This window comes from Glycine soja, chromosome 1 (assembly GCF_004193775.1).
Source record: "Glycine soja cultivar W05 chromosome 1, ASM419377v2, whole genome shotgun sequence".
Classification (NCBI taxonomy): domain Eukaryota; kingdom Viridiplantae; phylum Streptophyta; class Magnoliopsida; order Fabales; family Fabaceae; genus Glycine; species Glycine soja.
The window spans coordinates 33,051,738-33,073,941 of record NC_041002.1 but is presented as its reverse complement, the minus strand read 5'-3'; the positions used below and the strand labels follow the sequence as shown (position 1 = coordinate 33,073,941).

The window sequence follows — 22,204 nt, the reverse complement described above, 5'->3', positions numbered from 1 at the left end:
CATAGCATCCAAAATATTAAAATGAACAGTTATATCACCAAACTCCATGGAAAGTGTGTCTGCATAAACATCTATCTTAGTTCTAGCAGTTTTCATAAAGGGTCTGCCTAGAATGATGGGAACTGATCCTTGAGAAAATCCATCTTCCATATTCAAGATATAAAAATCAACAGGGAAAATCAGTTCACCAACTCTAACTAAGACATCTTCTATGAAACCAACAGGATAGGCAACACTTCTGTTAGCTAAATGAATTACCACATCAGTTGACTGCAAGGGACCTAGAGATAGAGAATTAAAAATAGACAGAGGCATAACACTAACAGAAGCTCCTAAATCTAGCATGGCATTGTCAAACTTACTATTCCCTATAATACAAGGTATGCTGAATGTACCTGGATCTTTGCATTTTTCAGGAATTTGAGGAACAAATTTACCAATCAATGCGGAGACATTTCTGCCCATGCTAATCCGTTCACTTCCTTTAAGCTTCCGCTTATTAGTGCACAGCTCCTTCAAGAATTTGGCATATCTTGGAATTTGCTTTATTGCATCCAACAGAGGTATGTTTACCTCTACCTTTTTAAACGTTTGCAAGATCTCTTTCTCTGCCTCTTCCATTTTTTTGTTGGAAACTGCCCTTGGAGGGAATGGAAGAGGGGGAATGTGCTGCTTCTGCAAATCAAAATTACCTGTGGAAGAAGATTCACCTGCACAGAAATTGTTAGGTAAATTTTTGTCATCACCTTTTTCTGGAATAAAGTGAAGTTTGGCAGGTTCATTTGCAGATGAGGAAGGTGCTACGGGTTGAGGTCCTTGACATTGCTTTCCCGACCTCAATGAAATGGCACTGACATTTTTGGGATTTTGGACATCTTGAGAAGGCAGCTTGTCAGAATTCTGGGACTGTTGTTGATTCAATTGGGTAACTAATTGTCTCATCTGATTGGTTAAGCTCTGAATGGAGGCTCTGGTCTCTTGCTGAAACTGCATGTTCTGCATAGTCATTTGCCTCACAAGTTCTTCGAGGGAAGGTTGTGGAGGGGCCTCAACTGTTGGCTGTTTCTGGGGTTGTTGCTATTGTTGGATTGGTGGAGGAATGTATGGTCTGCTTGGGCCAGCAACATTTTGGAAGGAAAGAGCAGGCTGCTGTTGTTGCTGAGGGCTGGACCATCTGAGGTTAGGGTGATTCCTCCATCCAGGGTTGTATCTGTTGCTGGAAAGGTCATAATTGTTCTGCTGTGGTTGATTTTGCTGCTGAGGTTGAGGAGGTCTATTGTAAATATTTGCAGCATAAGCTTCAGGCTGCTCAATTGCTCCAGGTTGCTGCATGGATGGGCAAAGGTCTGTATGGTGGTCAGCAAAGGAGCACAAACCACAAACCCTTGCGACAGGTACAAATTTCTGATTCAAGGCCAGCTGGGTTACCAAGTTGACCAACGCATCCAGTTTGCCTTCAAGCTTCTTAGTTTCAGATGATGCAGATGGGTTTGTAGCTACCTCATGCACTCCTCTAATGACTATGGCATCATTTCTGGCGCTAAACTGCTGGAAGTTGGAGGCCATCTTCTCAATTAAATTTCTGGCTTCAGCAGGAGTCATGTTTCCAAGGGCTCCACCACTGGCAGCATCTATCATACTTCTCTCCATATTACTGAGTCCTTCATAAAAATATTGGAGAAGAAGCTGTTCTGAAATCTGATGGTGGGGGCAACTGGCACATAGTTTCTTAAATCTCTCCCAGTACTCATACAGGCTCTCTCCACTGAGTTGTCTAATACCTGAGATATCCTTCCTGATGGCTGTGGTCCTGGAAGCAGGGAAAATTTTTTCTAAGAATACTCTCTTAAGGTCATCCCAGCTCGTGATGGACCTTGGAGCAAGGTAATACAGCCAGTCCTTTGCCACTCCCTCTAATGAATGAGGAAAAGCCTTCAGAAATATGTGATCCTCTTGGACATCTGGGGGTTTCATGGTGAAGCAGACAATGTGAAATTCTTTCAAATGTTTGTGCGGGTCTTCACCTGCAAGGCCATGAAACTTTGGAAGCAAATGAATCAGTCCAGTCTTAAGAACATATGGGACATCCTCATCAGGATATTGGATGCACAAGCTTTCGTAAGTGAAATCAGGTGCAGCCATTTCCCTTAGAGTCCTCTCACGAGGTGGAGGTTGTGCCATGTTCTCAGAATGTGCAAAATTAGAATGCTCAGAATCAGAATGCTCAAAATTATAATGCTCAAGATCAGGATGTTCAAAATCACCAATAACAGAATGCACAGATTCACCAGTTATGGAATGCTCAGAATGATCAAAAGGTATAAAATGATGCCTAACTAATCTATGAAATGTCCTATCTATCTCAGGATCAAAGGGTTGTAAGTCAGATGGATTGCCTCTAGTCATACACTACATTCAGCATGCACACAACTAGTTGCCTTGTCATGTAAATAAAGGTGTAGGTTTGAACTACAGCTACCCTCAAATGATATCCAAATGACTTGAAATTTTGTGAGCAACCCTATAAAATGATGAGAAGACAGCACAAAAAATTTCAGACAAAAATTCAAAGTCTAACTATGAAAGCTAAAAATGGTAGGTTAAGAAAAATAAGTGAATAAAACTTGAAAAATAAAAAACTTTTGACAGAATCGCTTTTTTTGGACGATGGAGACCTCAGCCGGCCTACGGCCAGCTACCGCGGCGTAGGAAATTTTTTCTACCCCAAATGCATATATAATAATTGCGATTCTGATAACCGGAGCAAAAGTTATGGCCGTTTGAAGTTTTGACAAACACAAAATTTGCTAGTTTTTTGGAACTTTCAAATCTAACCAAACTAAAGGCTCTAGCTATTTTTCCCACAAAATATGGATTAAAAGAAGTTACCACAAAAAAATTCAGCCAAAAATAACAACCCTAGCTACTAAAACAAAAAATCGCAATTAATTCAGCATGGGTGGTCGCTAAAATCCGTCTCTAATTGATTTCTACTACTACTCTGTTTTTCTGCAAGCTGATTTCTACTACTACTCTGTTTTCAAGCACAATCTTCACAGCAAAACACCCAAGACTGAAACAGGGGAAACGCTTAATGGTAAAACTGAAACAGAACACACATTAAACAAAATACCAGGACACTAATCAACACTAACACACATACTAACACAATACTAACAATTAAACATAAAACACGAAAGGATTAAACACACAACACTAGCTAGCTATTATGAACCTTTGGACACTGCTCCCCGGCAACGGCGCCAAATTTGATCGAGGTCGTACCCGAATCAAATAAACATGAAAATGCAGTAACTAGGAAGTGATCCTAGGTCGTTTCCCAACGAGCAGTGACAAGCCAAATGTTCATAATATACTTGCAGTAACAGTAACGATGGGGGGGGGGGGGGTTTGGTTGTTTGGTAATTAAAGAGCAGACAAATAAAATGGAATACGAAACTACTAATATTAAAAACGGGTTGTTTCCTCTGATTCAGAAGCCACTCTCTTATCCTGGGTTATGGAGAATTCGTCCCTAACAGTCAACCACTTAATCCAATCCTATTTCAATTTACTAAGCGAAAATCAACTTAGGGTTTTCAATACGTGATTAGGCACCACATACACCAGTTAGCCCTTCGTCCATTAAGCATGAACGCAAGTTAGGCTCAGAGGCAATTAATCGAACACGAAGCGTGCACTGATTAATATTCACGAAATTGGGATAACTGGTGAAGGGAAAACTGCCAGGAAACCACATTACAAACGAAACCTCAAAGAGAGTTGGGCTTCGTCCTCAAAAGGAAACAACACCAGAAAATCTAGCCTTCCATGGATTCAAACAGAAAACGCAAATGAAACATGAAGCAGAAACGTAAATGAACAAGAACGTAAATGAACATAAATGTAAATGAACAGAAACGTAAATGAAAGTAGAAGAAGAAGCAAGAATGAACTCGTAATTAGAGGCAGAAAACGTAAAATTGCATTACGAACTCAAAAACGTCAAAACAGAAAAACGAAAACCCTAAAACAAAGCTCTGAATAATGAATAGCATAACAGAATAGAATGCCCTGCACGAATCCCAAGGCAGCTATTTAAAAAGAGTCACTCAAAGTCACTGGGCCCTATTTCAATACTCTGGCCCAAAACGAAATAAACACTGAACAACATAAAATAAAATTGCGAAATTTCCTAATTAGAAATTAACTAAGGTAAGCGCTGCTTTATTTGCCCTCTTCAAGTCCACAACCAAAATCCGGATTAAGCCCAATGTTTCATTAATTCCTGAAATTAGATTAAAAACATCAAATTAGTTAAATGAGCCCAAATAATAAAACTGCCTAATTAATTGACAATTAAGACCAATCAATAATTAAAATGGTGCAAAAAGGGTTTAGAAAATAGAAGAAAATGATGGCACATCAAATAACATCTAAGAAAAAGGAATAGCCATATGAGGGAAGTCCTTATGAATTACTATTTGGTATGAACGAGGAAAGTAACGGTATCATGATGGCATTATATTGTTTTGGTTTCAGGTAAAACATGATCTATTTGGTCAGAATTTTGAGACTAAATTTCATATTCAAATTGGCTGCGTTTGGTGACATAGAAATAGGCTCCCTGTAGTAAGCTTATTCCAATTAAAAATGTTGATGCTAATGCTAAATGTAAGGGTGTTGTTAGGTGAACCAGAAACCAGCAATAAAATAAAATTTCGAAAATGTCCTTAAGTGTTTTTTTCCCTTTTAAGTTGCTTTTTTTTATGGTAGCGCATTCATTTATTCCTTTTCTCCGTTTCTTTTGGTTTTTTCATTGTCGTGAGAGGTCCATTGTGCCACTTTGGTCGAGGTATAAGTTTTACGGAGGTACGTCAGTGGTGGTTGGTTTGGTTGTTAACAGATGTGCGTTATTTAATTTATTTTTTTTTGCGCAAAATACGGATTAAAGAATCCGTAAGTTATATAAAACACGGATTCGTTAATCCGTAAGTTTTATATAACTTATGGATGGCTAATCCGTATAAGTTATATAGATTGAATAATCCGTATAACTCATACGGATTGGTTAATTTGTATGAGTTATACGGATTTTTAATATTTTTTTAATTAAAAGAAATATTTAATTTTTAAATTTTATTAAATTATAAATATATTAATATGATTGTTATAAAAATGAATGTGTAAAAAAAATTATTTGTTTATTTGTTTATTTGAAGTGTAGCTTGATAATTTGTAAGTATTTATTTTTATATTTTGAAAATGGTATTAATTGTAAAATAATTTACACTTATAATTTATGTATAATTTATTTGAGTTGTTGTGGTCTAAAATTAATTTTTTTTTTGTGGTTATAATTTCATGAATTAGAATTAAGTTGAATAATATAATTTATTGTAGTACATATGGTTAGGTTATAATTTTTTATCTATTATATGGTTATCAATTTTAAGTAGAAACACTTGATAGTATTGGTTTTTAATATATAGGGTTATCAATTTTAATGTTTTATAATATTATATGTAGTAAAAAAATTACCTAGGGTTTTGTGTGATAGTATATGTATGGTGCGATTAGGGGTTGTTTGTTTGTGATTGAAATTTTTTAATGTCTTGTTAAGATGAACGAAGATCAATGGATGCATGACAATATAATGTCTAAAGAAGTTGATATAAATGAACAAAATGAAAACGAGCTGATGTGAATGAAGAACATGTTAATTGTTCTGATACGTTTAATACTTCTGAGGTATTAATATGATTTATTGCTATTAAAGTAATTAAATGAATGTTCCTTGAAGACTAAACTAGACATCAATACGGTTAATTTTAGACAGTCATGTGAGCGGCACATGAATTTTAGAGATTTTTTTTTGAAAATATCTTCTTCCTTGAATTGCAAATGTTCAATGCTAAAAAGAGGGAACTATGCACAATGATGCAAAATTATGACCTTCATTGTTCTTCAAAACAATATCACTCTCCAACAAAACCGAATTAAGTTCAACTGTCAAGCAAACCAAGTTAATTGTGAAACAAAATCAACATTCCTGCGAGACAAGAACTAATTTATCCAACAATGATGCAGGGAAAGAAAAAGAGGTAAATGACCAAAGTAGAGCAAGAATGTAGTCATTCTCAATTTATACCCAATCAGTAGACACAATGTGACCAACAAACATCATATAAAAGAGACATCAATTAGAGTATAATGAAGAAAAACAAACAAACAATTTTGAAGAGATATCTCATGCATGATGAGTTGAAAAGAATAACCAGTATTGGTAATTATACTAGTATTAGTCAACAAAGTTGTTACTTATATTTTAAGTGACAAAGCTTAATAATTATTGTTCATTCTTTGCAGATGTTGAAAATAACATCTCTAAAATTCTTGAGCTTATTAAGAACAAAAGCCATAGCACAAAAAGATGATGGGAACCACAAACATTCTACAAGTGGGACAAAACTTGTTGGGTTAATAAAGGATTTATACAAGAAGCAATAATCACTTTATGCCCTATATGATTGTGTCACTGAAGATTTTGAGAAAGTAGTTTCTCGCAAAAGAATCAAGAAGGTTGTAGTGTCTTCCTTTGACTTGGACTCTGAATACTTTTCCCCAGAGGAAGTAGATGGTATTAAGAGAAAGTTAGAAAAAGAATATCACGGTGTATCTGATCTAAATAAAGCCCAAGTTGGCTCAAACTTAAAACCAAATTGAACAACAATTGGGTCAAGATTTTCTTCAAATACCATACGAGCGTTTTCAATTTGCCAACTTTAAAATACAACTCTATAAACCCTACTTCAAAGAACTCATTGTATTGCATTCCAATCTTGATATCAACAGAATGAACTTGTCAATCTTGTTTGTCATGTAGAGGATTACCATTTTTCATTGAAGAATTGAAGGTAAAAATATAATGGTTCCTTTTATTCAAAAAGATATAATGGGATACTTGTCTGAGGCAAATGACGACACATGAACAAGCCAAAGAGAACACAACAGAGGACACCTGAACGACAATGTCAGAGGCCGCAAAGGTGACTTTGGCGCAACAGAGATGAGTGCCACTATGATAAAGGAAACACGAACAACAATTAGGGTGAGGACAACACAGCCATAGTGCAAATTGAAATTATAAACCAAATACGAACAACAATAATGAACAGCTTGTCATCTGGTATCCGTGAAAGGCACAAATGGGGGAGGAAGGGGAGAAGAATGCAAAAAATCGACAGTGACTCAGACGACTAGGGTTGTCGTGCTTTGTTTTGAGAAATTTTAGTTTCCAACGGATCTCTATTCCATCAATATAATCCGTTGAAAATATCAACTTTCCAATAGAAAAATCGATCGTCAGTAAGATCCATCGGTTTTTTGAAAATTTCTGACGAAAATTATTCCTTTGGTAAATTGCGTGGGAAAATTGAAAATTTTCGACGGAATATTTCCCGTCGAAAATAATGATTTTTCTTGCAGTGTATTTTGTTGTGTAATGTAGTTAATTTGGGATGTTTCGAATTTTGAGTTCATCATGAACAAATGTATTTCATATGTTGGTCAGCGTTGGAGAGCATTTAAGACAAATCTCAGTACCCATTATATATATGGGAAATTGAAGGACAAATCTCCTTGTGATGTCTATGGGTTCATCGACGATGAAATGTGGGAGAAGTTTGTTTAGATTCGACGGGACCCTGCCTATGAGGTTAATTGCATTTTGTTGTGTTTTTTACCTTAGCCATTTTTTCTATTACTCAATACAGTAATGGGGGTGTTATTATTTATAATAGGAGAAAATAAAAAAAGCACACAAGATTCAGGCACATAATCTCTACCCTTACACTGTCTAATTGGGACTATGAATTGCTTGAGAAGAATATAGTGAAAGAAAAGATGAAAGCACTTGAAGAATCTTCCCAATCAGATCCCATGTTAGTTGTTGATCCTCGATCTCCACCTAAACGCCATGAGAAATGGAAGAAAGTTTGACAAAAAAAATCAGGAAACTTTATTAATGAAGAAACACTCATTATGGCTGAAAGGATTGTAAGTTAATATTTTATTCTACATGTACTTGACAAATCACATTGGGATTGTAATTAACTATGGTAGTGAATTATATGTTGTAGGATTCCCTTGTCAAGGAGAGCCTGTGACACCCTCTACCCCTCACATATATATTAATAAAGGAATAAAAATTCAAATATTAATTAAAAGTATTTTTAAAACATTTTTAAATACAAGCTTTTCAAATGGGTAAAAGGCTCACATTCACTTTCTTCTACATCATATTCAAACTTGTCCAAATAAATAATAAAGTCATCTCGACTCAAAGAAAGTCATATAAGTCTCATACAATTAATATAGAACCTATATCCTAATGTCACATCCTATCAGAGCGTGGTGTTCCCGTGTCCTCTAGCATGAGGTTCTTCATAGTCATCCACCTATTCATCTGCTCCCCCGAACACAAAGTTCAAGATCATCACAGGATCCAAACACAAACAGCAAACCGGGAGTGAGTTATCACATTGCTAACTACTAGAGAGAAACAACACAACATATAGTAGCCAAATACAATTTACTTAGCATATCTCACATTATTTCATCACTTTGTCATTCATCAATCACACTTTTCATCCATCAATCACACCTTTCAATCATCAATCATTATACACAGGAATCACACACTCTGATCAAGACATAATAACACATCAATTTCATAATAAACAATTAGCAAGCGTATGCGAAAATTATGCTAAGACTCAAGCCTATATGCAATGTGGTACCATGTCAGTGAAAAACCACCCTGGGGCGCTTAGGAGTACATAACAAGACACACCACACAATGGGTTTGTCAGGTCACTCTCACTAAGTAAGATCATAGGGAGACCAGTCAGGGTCACGATGTTTTGCAAGAATGCTCCAACCATATGGGATCAACATAGGCTTAAAGGAGCACTCAAACCCGGTGACCCCCAAGGCCTACACTCCGAAGAGTCCGTCAGGGCCTCTCCCTCCTGATTCAGGTCCAACCCCTAAAATTATTTTAGCACACAGAATCTATCTATGAACTGTACAAAACACACGACTCCTCAATTGTTCTCAAAATAATTTTAACTCGTCGCCCTTTAAGGGTCTTATCATTAACTCGTCGCCCTTAAAGAGACTTAACATTAACTCGTCGCCCAAAAAGAGACTTAGCATCAACTCGTCGCCCTAAAAGGGACTTAACATCAACTCGTCGCCCTAAAAGGGACTTAGCATTAACTCGTCGCCCTTGAAGGGACTTATGATCGTGTGATTGTACAATTCATAGTTCACAACTCAATGCACATATATATCTCAATCATATACATACTCAATTTATCACATACACTTAATCCCAATCACAATGGTATAATCTCAATTTAACATGTTATCACACCTCATGAATCATGTACACTTTACCTATGAACTATGCAATACACACATCTACTCAATTGTTTTCAAAATCATTTTAACTCGTCGGGTTCCCACAGTGGATCCCATCACAATACTCGTCGCCCTTAAAGGGTCTTACAATTGTGTGATTGCACAGTTCATAGTTCAGAACTCAATACACACATCTCATCTCAATACACATGTATTTCATCATCCGTCACATGTTCAATTTATCACATACTCACAGTTTGAATCATCATTTCATAACCTCAACATAACAATTTATACAAAAGATTTCATCACAACATGGGGTGTAAAATCCCTGAAATAGTTTCTCACAATTATATCAAAATCAATTAATCAAATTCATGGGTTAAACACAAAGACATCAAGAGCACTCAAGTTTATCAATCAATTCTCATCAGGACATCAATTGGTACATAGAACACAATAATATTATATTTATAATCGTAAAGAGAAAATTATAATTCAATAAACATCCTAAAATAAACCCAAATTTAGTTCTCTAAGGATCCCTACACATGTTCATTTTAATTCCCAATTGCGATAAACTCATCCCTTACCTCTGAGCGGACTCACGTGTCTTTAGCCAGCGATAGTAACATCTCTAGCGGTTCCTTGAGATTCCTTCAGTTATTCCTCCGAATGCTCCGATAGAATTCTCAAACGTTAGAGAGACGAAGAAGAGATTTAAACCTCCACTTGTACTGTCTTCATGCGATTTCTTTTTCTCCCTCCGCGAATAATATCACGAAAATCCCAACGGTGGAAGTGTGCGCAATTGAATTTCTAATAACATATCCAAATTTCATGAAAATCCAACGGTTAACGAAACCGGGATCGTAGTTTTACCGAGACAGTTTTGGGTTTCTGCGGGAAATTAAAATGATACAATGCGAAGGGTTTTCCTCTAAGCTCAGATATGATTTTGAAATTCCCAAAGGTGAGAATGTTCGAAATTGGGTTACGAACGTGGTATTCAAATTTCACAACGATCCAATGGTGAACGAGTCCGAGATCGTCATTTTTCTGAGACAGGTTTGGTGGGCTGCGGGAAAAAGAAAGGGTTTTGGAGAGGAGGAGAGGGAAAACGAAAATGAGGGAAAGAAGAGGCATCATCAGTCTAAAAACTGACCTAACATCGCTATTTATACCTAGGGTATACACAACTTATTATTACTCTATTTATTTATTTTTAATATTTTATAAAAAGGAACTCTATTTTATTTTCTATCAAACAAATAAATGAAATACCCTTTTTATTTTCTCTCAAATCATTATTTTAATTAATAATTATATCTCCTTATTTATTTATTTATAAAATCTCATCATTTTTCTAAAACTTTATTTATTTATAAATAACAATCCTTTTTAATCTAGATTACAAAAATTGGGATGTTACAGAGCCCACAAGGATCCTTTGTTCCCTATGTGTGTCAAGATATCTTTACTATTGCCATTGGCAAACTCAAGCACCCTGGTCGTGTTCGTGGTGTTGGTTGAGGTATGGGCATTAGACAATATTTCAAACCACCTACCCATTAATGCTCTTCCTCAACAACTATCAGCTGCGACATTTAGAATTGTTTACACAACAAATACGAGTGACTAAACAGGTCATTGATTAGCTCACTGAGCAAGTGACTTGACAAGTTACATAGTAGTTCCAACAACAACTTTCATCTCTAGTTATTTCCCAACAAATTAAGGTTGTAGATACAATAGTACATTGTGTGAGCACAAAAGGGAGTTGTGTTGTTGCTGATCCATCAGGGGAGGATAATCACATTGATACCCGTAATCAATGTGAGGTATATGTTGACGTTGATCTTACCCATTTAGTGGCAATTCGAAAAGTGTACAATTTAGGGTTAGCTATACACCACAAGAAAATAGAGGATCATAATGTGAGGGTGGTGGTTAAAAAGGTTAGATATGCAGACGCTCTAGCACCTTTCCCCACTGATGAGGTTCAAACAGTGGGGCAAGCCCACAATAATTTCATTCAGTGGCCAAGAAGACTCGACAAGTTTATTTCAACAAAGGTATTCATAATCAATTATTTAGTTGTCTTTTTCATTTTATAGTTGTAATGACTTAATAATGTTAACTAATATTTTTTTACCTTTATTATTTAGATTATGGAGGGATGTAGCAAATATGTTCCAAAAAAAAAGGTTGGAACTTTAAGTTGATTCACTTGAACATTTATTCATGGTAACAACCAAAATTAAAAATCCTATAGATATACCTTGGGATCCTAATGCATTAGGCCTCCCTTTTGACATGCCATTTTATATTGCTTAGAAGGATCTCTTGGAAGTATATATATGGGTGAACAAATGCTTAACATCTCGATTATACAATTTTGGTCGATGTAAGTATATTTAATTTGTAAATATGATAATTAACTAAAAATAAATTTATTATAATTAACATATATGTCAATATCTTAGATATCTTCACCACTTATGTACTAATATGGAGGATGCACATGTTTATGGATGCATGGACCCACAATTCATTCATAATGTTGACAATAAGATAGATGACATCCAAAGCTATTTGCAAAATAGGTTGCATGAATGCAAAAAGCAATATTACTTTGTACCTTACTTCCATTTGTAAGTTTTAGCTAATTTAGAAGTTATTTCAAATTATTTGTTAATAATCATTAATTATTCTCCAATGTAGGAATAATTGGCAATTGTTGATTCTTTGTCCTAAGCAAAATGTTGTGGTGTTATTGTGTTCATTAAGTAAGAAGGAGATCAACCGACAAATGAAAAATATTGTTGAATCGTATGTTTTTATTTCTAAAACATTTCCTTTCTCATGTATTTATAACTCCAAAAAAAACCTATAATGTAATCCTCATGATTATTTTCTTATGTTATTTAGTGTCATTGACGGATATCAGAGGTTGGTGGGTTTACAGTCAACAAGTGGAAGGAAGCCTCAATGAATGTTTCCTTGTGTAAGAAATTTTCAAACTGACTATCAATTAAAAATTATAATACTTAAATAGTTACTAACTATATTCAAATTTGATGTTCATTTATAATGTGAAACGCAACCTTGGGGGTTATAAGTATGGCTATTATATCATGCATCATATGCTCACCATTGTCACTACACATTGATTCATGGAAAGATGTAAGCATTACTAAAAAAATAAGCTTTTTAACATCAGGTTTTTTAGACTTTCAACATCAATTGTGAACCGATGTTGAAACTACCATCGTTAAAAGTATCAATTTTAACATTGGTTATGAAAACCGATGTTGAAATCCACTATACAACATTGGTTCTTTCCAAAATCAATGTTGTTTAGTAATAAATATACAAAAAAAGACAAAAACAACATCGATTTTAGTGAAAATCGATGTTTTTGCATTACATCTTTTTTGACAAAAATCAATGTTGTTTTTGCATATTATTTTAATATTTTATATATTTTGTTAATATTACACAAATTAAACTTGCAAATTGAAAACATAACCAATCCAGACAATAAATTATATTATGCTCAAATTATCATTGAATAATAACTATCAAATAACGAAACAATAATTTTAATACATAAAATCATTTGTAACCTAAGCTAAACATAACTCTACAAATGTAAAATTCCTTAAACACTTAGTGTTTTATTTGTAACTCTTAGAAAACATCTTGTCCATTGGATGCGAATTATCTTTATTCTCTGTGCTTCCAAAGTTCTTGGATTAGTAAAATACTGCATGATATACCAAAACATAACTTAATTAGTGTAAATAATAACTATAACAAATAAAATTATTAGATTTCTTTATAAATTTGTATATTATTATGTTTATTTTTTTCTAATCCAAAGAGCATAAACTACCCACTAGCAACGCGCAACTTCCATTTTAGTTACTTTAGTTCAAACCTTAGTCAGAACCTAAAGGAAAAAGAACCAGTTGAATTTTTCTTCATTAACTATCATTACCTTGTTCTAGGCATGCTCTCTTTATTTAGCTTTCCTTTTTTTTTTTCTTTTTCCGAACGTCTAGCATTTTAACTTGTGACCTAACCATCCTAACCTCTGTCAACACCACTATTTCAAATAGACCGACCATTTTTATTTTTTTATTATGTGTGGAAACTGCATGATTTATGTGTGAAGGGATTGATTTTTTCATTCTAAAATTTCAATATCAATTAAAAATTTCCACCAAATTCATTCTTAAAAAAATGACCTGTGATGATATTATACATAACATATTTATAAGATAGTAGAAAATTGCCTTTGTGGGAAATATATTTGAATAAAAATATTATCAACTATAATGAATATAGCAAACAAACAAATTTATATACCAAATTTAAATGCTAATGTAAAAGAATTTGATTATGGGCCTGTTTGGATGCACTATTGTAAAAGACCTTATAGAGAAAGACCTTATCCAAGAAGCTCTTATCTGAAAAGTTACTTTTACATAAGTTAATTTGATGTTTGGATGATAAACTCTTAAGTGCTTATTTAAATTAATATGGTGTTTGGATGAAATTGTAGAAGATCTTTTGCATAATTAAAATTACCAAAAAGGATATTATATGCTTTGACATTATTAAAACTAATAATTAAATACTTAAACATTATTATATAATTATTAAATGCCTTAAATAATTAAATATTATTGAAAATAATAAAAATTATTTTCTTCTTCTATTTCATTTATAAAAATATTTTAACTTTATCATTATATTTAAAATATTGTTATATATTTTCTAGAAATTTTGATTAAAAAAGTGTAGCATATATATATAACAAACATAACTTGCAAGGTTTGAATTTTGGACCAAAAAAGCAGCAAAGTAAAAGCAGGGTAGTCTCAACATATATATATATATATATATATATATATATATATATATATATATATATATATATATATATATATATATATATATATATATATATATAAGTATTAGGATTTCTGCATCCAAGATTTTCTTGTAGTGGTATTCAATCACTGTGTTTGGAAATGAACATTTATCACGGCTTCTCTGGAAAATATCAGCATATAATATGCATGATTCTCCTTCCTTCTTGTGGAATATTATAATATGTTGTTTGTTTGCTTGGGGTGGTGTGGAATGCAGTGGCATGGTGTGATATGACATGGAATGAAATAAAAGTACCATACCATTATTTGGATGTTCTATGATAGAATGTAATATAGATTCCATTCTATTGCTGAGAAATGTTAGAATGATAAATAATAAATCAATTGCATCTCATTCCATCTCATACCCCTTAAATTGGAAGAAAAATAGAAGTATCAGTTCAGAATTGAGATTTTTCTGGCTGTCATAATATTAAATGTCTCGGCAGTTTCTGATTTCCTGTAAAGTTGGTTAAGAGCTGCTTTTGTTTCATAATAGCTAATTGGACACAATGATCCAAACACTTTCCAATAGTCTGAAGTTTAAATATTAGTCGGATAGACTATGTTTGGTCTTTTAACAGAATCATAGGGAAAGTAGTGTCGATTTGAAACAAGCAATTGGGCACACTTCTCATTCACAGAATGCCTTTTCCTTTCTGTGCTTCTTTTGTATATACTAGAGACTAACTCAAATACTTGATTGGTGCATTTTGAAAAAATTGTGAGGCAATCCTGTATTTAAGTTAGTTCTTTCTAATAAATAAGAGTTTTAACTGTCATGCAGGATTGAACATCAAAGGAGAATGTAGGCTCATTACTTCTCAGATTGACCAAAAGCAAAACCAAAGTGGCTTTGCCAAAACATTCAGATGCACCACTTCTTTGTACTGGCTGTGGGACAAGAACTGAGTTGTCTATCAAGGAGTCAATGAAGTTCAGCTACTCTGACATAAAAATGCAGCAAATGATTTTTCAAAGGATAACTTATTAGGTGAAGGTGGATATGGTCACGTATATAAGGGTGTGCTTAAAGATGGATATGCAGAAATCCTAAGACATATATATATATATATATATATATATATATATATATATATATATATATATATATATATATATATATATATATATATATAAGATAGGGTAATTGGATACTCTAATTGATCCATAAAGGTTATTAAGTCCACCAATCTCCTTAATATATTCTTATACATGTACCTGTAAAAATTGGATAAAGATAATTATGGTTCCCACTTAAACAACCTAGCTTAAAAATTGGATAAAGAAACTCAGGATACCATAAAAATTTGAGATGAGATCCTAAACAATACAATATATGGCTGGAATTAGATCATCTAGCCAAACAATTTGAATACAAGAAAGGTTCATAACAAGACAACCGAAACAATGAAAGTCCAAATTGTAGTGATTGCACAAATGATTCAAAATAGCTAAGAAAATAAAAAGGAAGCATAATTGAAACCAAATATGCAGAGCAACATTAGCTTCAACCCCAAGAATGCAAGCAATATACATAAGCCGAATGATGATAAAAAATTCAACTACAGAGCTTATATCTACTTGTAATAGTGTAAGCCGGTATAATATAATTCTTTTAATTGAAAATCTAATTTAGTTGAACCAAGCTACACAACAAACAGCTTAACAATAAGACCTTACCACCTCTCCCGCTCCTTCAGAAAACAAAAAAATCCATTGAGAGAGGGTGTCCAATGCCCTCGAATATACCAATCAGAAAATTTTGCTTGGCACCAATGTAAGTAACAGTTGGATAAATGGAAGCATAGCAAATGCTAATAATGAGACACACACGCCTAGCATTAAGAATCCAAATCGATTCGAAATGGGTTTAAGTGGGATAGTATGCAAGCAATCCAATGAATTGATAAGAGAGAAAGAAAAGGAATTGAAGAAGAACCAGAAAGTTGACTCAACAACCTCTTTCATTCTCTCTTTGAAGAAGAACATAACTCATATAATGGTTCTCCATTTATGTCAAGAATCTGAGCATTCACAAGGCCAATTTGGGCCATGTTGTTTCTACAACCACAAGCACAAAAAACTTACAAAATTATAAAATAAATTAACTAATCATATTTCTCTCTCCATGTGTACACAAGAAAAAAGACCCATGAAATTGCCAATGCTATGTCCCCAATAGCATGCCTAGGCCATTCATGTGCAAGATCCTCAAGCTTCCTCTCAAAGAAGAATCTCCACACTGCAATGGAAATGTGAAGCATCACACACCCTTAGGCAAAGAAACTCTGAAAGTCTATGTCCTTAACAAAAGCAACCATCAAGAGAAGAAATCCTATTGTGAACAACAACAAGCCAGAGAAAGAATCAGAGGTGTCAATCAGAAGCTGATCATGGGGTGTTGTCCCTTGAAACTTGCTTGCGGTCTCGGATCTGTGGCCAAGCACAAAGATCTCTTTGGAGTAGAATATCATCAAAGCTCCACAAGTAAGAGCTATTGTGGAATGAAGAACACACATAAGGGTATATATAGAAGAAACCATTTATCCGAATTCACTTCAAAGGCCTTTAATTGCTTTCTTACTTTTAACTCAATGGAGCCTTTGCCCTCTAAACCAACAATGGTAGTTGAAATTCCAATCACTTCTTTCTAGTTTCTAGTATTGTATAAGAACTAAGAACGTAAAAAACAAACACCCATAACCAATTCTAATGCTAGTTTGATACACATGGTAACTCTTCTATCAGTTCTAAACTCAATCTTTGTAGTTTCAACAAATTAGAAACTGCAATTTGCCTTTGGCATATCTATCAAACAAAGCTCAAAGCCTCAGACTAAAACAGGAAAACTCACAGAACAACTTGAATCAAAGATATATTAGAGTAAGTAAGCCTTTGGAAGTTGACTCCTAGAACCAAGCCTCTGAAGTTGTGATGATATACAGAGATGAAGCAAAATAAAAACAAAAATGCATAACCATTCTGCTTTCTTTCTTTTCACAGGAACTTGATTGAGAGACATTTCACAAGCTTAATGAAACAAACAAAAGCATAACCCTAATCCATAACAATATTGAGAAGAAAAAGAAATTAATGAAGAACATGTGATGCTAACAAAGGAAGAAGAAAAAATGACGAAGGATGATCGGAAGAGATGACTAAGGATGACCGGAAGAGATGACGAAGGAGATCGGAAGCATGGGAGAAAAATTCCGAGGAAGGCACAGCATGGCAATCTAAACTTGTCATTTTGAAATTTTCTTGAGGACATTATAGTCCAAGTCTTATTTTGGGATCAGATTCCCGAAAAGGAGATTTGAGAAGCTGAGAATCTAAGCTTGAGAGGAAGATCTGCTGACAGATTTTGCTTTTGTAAAAGTTAAAAAAAAATAATAACCAAACACTCTTAAAAAATAAAAAAAAATCTTTTTTCAGTAGATAAGATAATAAAATATCTTTTGGGCCACATCCAAACGGACCCTATGACTTTAATCAAAGTCCTTCTAATTCTTAGTTCTCGATACCTCATATTTCCACGTCAAATTCTTTCTTTTTACTTAAAATAGTGAGTTTTTCTTAAGGGATGATATACAAATAGTGATATATTGTCTGAACCAAATTTAAATACTAATATGTATAAATACTAATAAAGGATGACATACTAATAGTGACTTTTCAAGGTAGAACATTCTGACCTTTATTTATTTACAGGTCATGTGCTATTGCTTTATTCATTGTTCAGAGAATAATGAGTAACGCAAGATAAATGATTCTTTGAGAGCAAAGAAATTACTTAACTGTAACCTACGATAGCATTTTCTTAGAGAAACTTTAAGTTTATTTTAAGAAAAACAATGAACAATTATAACTAATAGATTTTGAGATTGTTAAAATTTATTTCCGTAATTGCTAAACACAATATGAAGCATATATAAATTATTCGACAAATTTCAGTATGGTCACACGGGAGGTCAAGCCCAATTGGTTCCCTTGTTAGATCACTCTCTAAATAAAAGAACCGGTGTTGGAAAGTTACACTCACAGTCATAGCCAAGCCTACCTTCAGATTCTCGTAAAAACTAACCAAAAAAAGAAGAAAAAGAGAGTCCTTGAAATTATTCTTTTCTTATTGACCAAAAAGAAAACAATGACAAAAATAATAACAATTATTATTATTATTATTATTAGGAAACAAAAGAGGAAAATCATACTTACCTTGTCCTCGTCCAACTCAGCCGTGAAGCTTGAAAATCAGAGCCACACCTATGCCACCAAAAAATCAGAGCCACACCTTAATCACAAAGAATAAAAGAAGGACCTACAAATACAATAGAGGATCCAACACTCATGGAGACGGGCACATACTTTGATCTTTGATCATAGTACATTAATTTTTTTAAAAGGTTCTGATGAGTCTCCCCATTAGATGTTCTGCTATAGATTAAAGGATCATACCTAACATTACTATCTTAAAAAAAATGTTTCGTTCTTTTAAAAATACTTTTTATACTCCACGGGTAGTAATACTTATTTCATTATTCTGTCTTCCCTTTCCACGATTAATGATCATGAATAAAAAAAAATTATTAATCGGAGTTCATTCTGCTTTTTATTTTTTATTTTTATCAAAGACAAACATATACTATATTAAGAAGGCATGAAATGTGACCCAACCAAAGATACATCAAAAAGCATAAAGCAATACAAGAAGATCAAAACAAGAGCATAAAAGCTAAGTCCTTCAAACCCTCCAAAGGGGTTAAGCAAAAAGCACCAACTAGCAAAGGGGAAAATTGCAGCTGAGTTCATTCTTTTAGTATCCTTTTTTTGTATCTTCGTATTCCTTCTTAATTATAGGAAGGAAAAGGAAATACAAGCACCTTTGCTAAAGAGAAATAATTGGAAATATATTTCGAAACTAAAGGTCAAATACATTCAAATACAATTTAGAGAAGATAACATGCACCTACAAGAAGTTATTTATCACGAATAAAAAAAAAGTTAAGAATTTGTCCTAACAGTAATTTATCATCCATAAATATCCCTGAACCATGTGAATTCACAAACAGCACCCTACCCTCAAACTCAGAGAGAAAGAAATGGGGTCTCTCGAACCCTCTTTGCCGCTACATGCTGTCATACTTCCATTCATGGCCAAAGGCCACACCTTGCCCCTTCTCCACTTGGCCGGCGTCCTCCTGGGCCGCCAACCGCCCCTTTCGTCTCCCAAACACTGCAAGACACTGACGCCCCTTCGTATGCAATGGTTATTATTCGTATGCAAACACAAAATGGCCTTACAAGGGGATCCGAATTAGAGAAAGAGAAGGGTATTGTTGTAAGGTTCATTAATCTTTTTTATTGCAGCAACTCTCTAATCACGCAATCACCAAATCTCAGCCAGGTTCAATAGATACGTTATCTAACCTTGTGACCTCTCCTTTTGTAAACCGAAACAATACAAAAGAATTGAAAAGTGAAAATGCTAACCTTTCGTGACCTTGTCGCCACTGCGGATAGTTGTGAGTGAGAGTTGACAAGTACGGCTGCGAATGAGAGTGAGAGTGAGAGTGAGAGGATAGGACAAAAAAGATTAAATATATATAAAAAATACAATATGTTTTTTTTTTTATGAGAATTGATGTTAACAAATGTAAAAATAATATTGATTTTTGAAAAATTGATGTTAACAAACTTAAAATAACATCCATTTTTTTAAAAATTGGTGTTAACATCACCACTTTAACAACAGAACTTTAATATTGGTTTTTAACAAATCGATTTTAACAAATTCATGTTATTTATAAATATGTCATCGTTCTTTTGTTAATACTGGTTGTATAAAAAATCGATATTAAAGTATCGATGTTAAAAGCCTATTTCTTAGTAGTAAAGACAATTTTCGACAAATTAGATTAACTTATATGTGTAGGATATTTGTTAGAACCCAATGAGTACTTATGTTTTGAAGAATTTGTTTAGAAAGTTTGAGTATAGTTTGTTTTCAAGTAATTAGTAGTAGTAGTGTATAATACATTTTGCTTTTATATGTCAATGAAACATAAGTTGTGGAAAGTTGTGGATGATAACAATTAGTTATGAGTATATTTTGGGGTTAAAGTATATATGAATTTGTAATTTTTCTCTCTTAATCCTTCCTTTTTGATCAAAATGTTATTTTCTAATAGAACTGAGAAATGGTATCTAAATAAAGTCATCACTAGAGATAAGTTGATATTTGTTTAACCTGTTATACATTTATATTCTTAATATAATTTACTATTTTAGCTCTGCAAAGAGATTTGGAAAAGAAAATAGATAAATTAGACTCTTTCATGCGGGACCAAAGTTAGAGTATATTAGTAGATAGAGATATAAATTGGAATATTTATAAATAGAAAAAAATCCTTAACATTACATCAAAGAGTAGTTTTGGTAGACTAAGTTTCTAACATTCTCATTTTCTAAATTTTCTTCTATAATAATATTGAATTTTTTCATTTTTTTTCTTTAATTAATTAATTTAAATTCTTGTTTAATTTCTCCTCTTGTTTGATTTAATTTTCTGTCAATTTAAATTACTCTTTTTTCTCATAACCTTTTTAAATAAATTTTCTTTAACTTCTTTTACTAATCAAATATGAGTGAATAAGCAATTTAATCCCTGAGATTGTACCCATTTTGCATATTAGTCCCTAACTTAATATTAAATTCAAAATAATCTCTATCTTTGCATAAGTGTTGCAAAATAATCCTTCCGTTAAATTTTAAAGTAACGCCGTTAGTGAGATCAATTTTAGTGCCACGTGGACTATCCAACGTGGCACTAAAGGATGACGTGACATGACACGTGGACGTGTCTCCTAAAAGATGCCACGTCATTTGATGATAACAAAACGAGTAAATAGGCAATTTAGTCCCTGACTTTGTGCCCCTATTGCATATTAGTCCCTAACTTAATGAAAAATTCAAAATAGTTCCTATCTTTTGCATAAGTATTGCAAAATAGTCCTTCCGTTAAATCTTAAAGTAACGTTATTAGTGAGGTCAATTTTAGTACCACGTCATTTGATGATGATAGAATGAGTGGCTTCTTCAAATTTGATGGTTCTGAACCAATTGAGACATATATACGGAAAAAAACCCACACACACTTGCACAAATAAAAGAACCAAAAATCCACAGCAACAACCTTATCTCTGTAGTCGTCAACACCAATGGGCGAGGTCTGCATAACCATTCTCTTTTCCTCTTTTTTTTTTCTTCAATTACCATCAATGTATCATTTCAGATTCTGATTTTTTTTTTTGTGTTTTGAATAGGAAGAGAAAATACCAGAGGAAAATAAAGTGAAAGAGAAAAAAACAAATGAAGAAGAAAAGAAAGAAGAAGAGAAAAAACTAGAGGAATCAAAAGATGACAAGGAATCCAAGGAGGAATCTGCGCCGTCAGAAATCATGCAAGACACAACCTTTGCAATGCATGGATACTTTAAGCACGATTTTTGACATCTTTTAAGTTAGGGACTATTTTGCAACAATTATGCAAAAAATAGGGACTATTTTGAATTTTTCATTAAGTTAAGGACTAATATGCAACAGGGACACAAAGTCAGGGACTAAATTGCCTATTTACTCGTTTTGTTATCATCAAATGACGTGGCATCTTTTAGGAGGCACGTCCACGTGTCATGCCATGTCATCCTTTAGTGCCACGTTGGATAGTCCACGTGGCACTAAAATTGACCTCACTAACGGCGTTACTTTAAAATTTAACGGAAGGACTATTTTGCAACACTTATGAAAAGATAAGGACTATTTTGAATTTAATAT

At 33.5% G+C, this 22,204-nt stretch overlaps 1 long non-coding RNA gene, 1 other non-coding gene and 1 pseudogene across 2 annotated transcripts; 1 reads left to right on the top strand and 2 right to left on the bottom strand.

Moving 5' to 3' along the window:
* The first annotated feature begins 1,696 nt into the window (after positions 1–1,696).
* On the top strand, positions 1,697–1,803 carry LOC114368422. Its single transcript, XR_003657339.1, has one exon. It is a non-coding gene; the product is annotated as a small nucleolar RNA R71 (small nucleolar RNA).
* An 11,156-nt stretch (positions 1,804–12,959) lies between these two features.
* Positions 12,960–19,854, bottom strand: LOC114414867. The gene is made up of 3 exons (XR_003667283.1): positions 19,450–19,854; positions 18,588–18,635; positions 12,960–13,195 (listed from the first exon to the last, which is right to left on the bottom strand). It is a non-coding gene; the product is annotated as an uncharacterized LOC114414867 (long non-coding RNA).
* On the bottom strand, positions 16,319–18,569 carry LOC114414855 (annotated as a pseudogene).
* Positions 19,855–22,204: the final 2,350 nt, after the last annotated feature.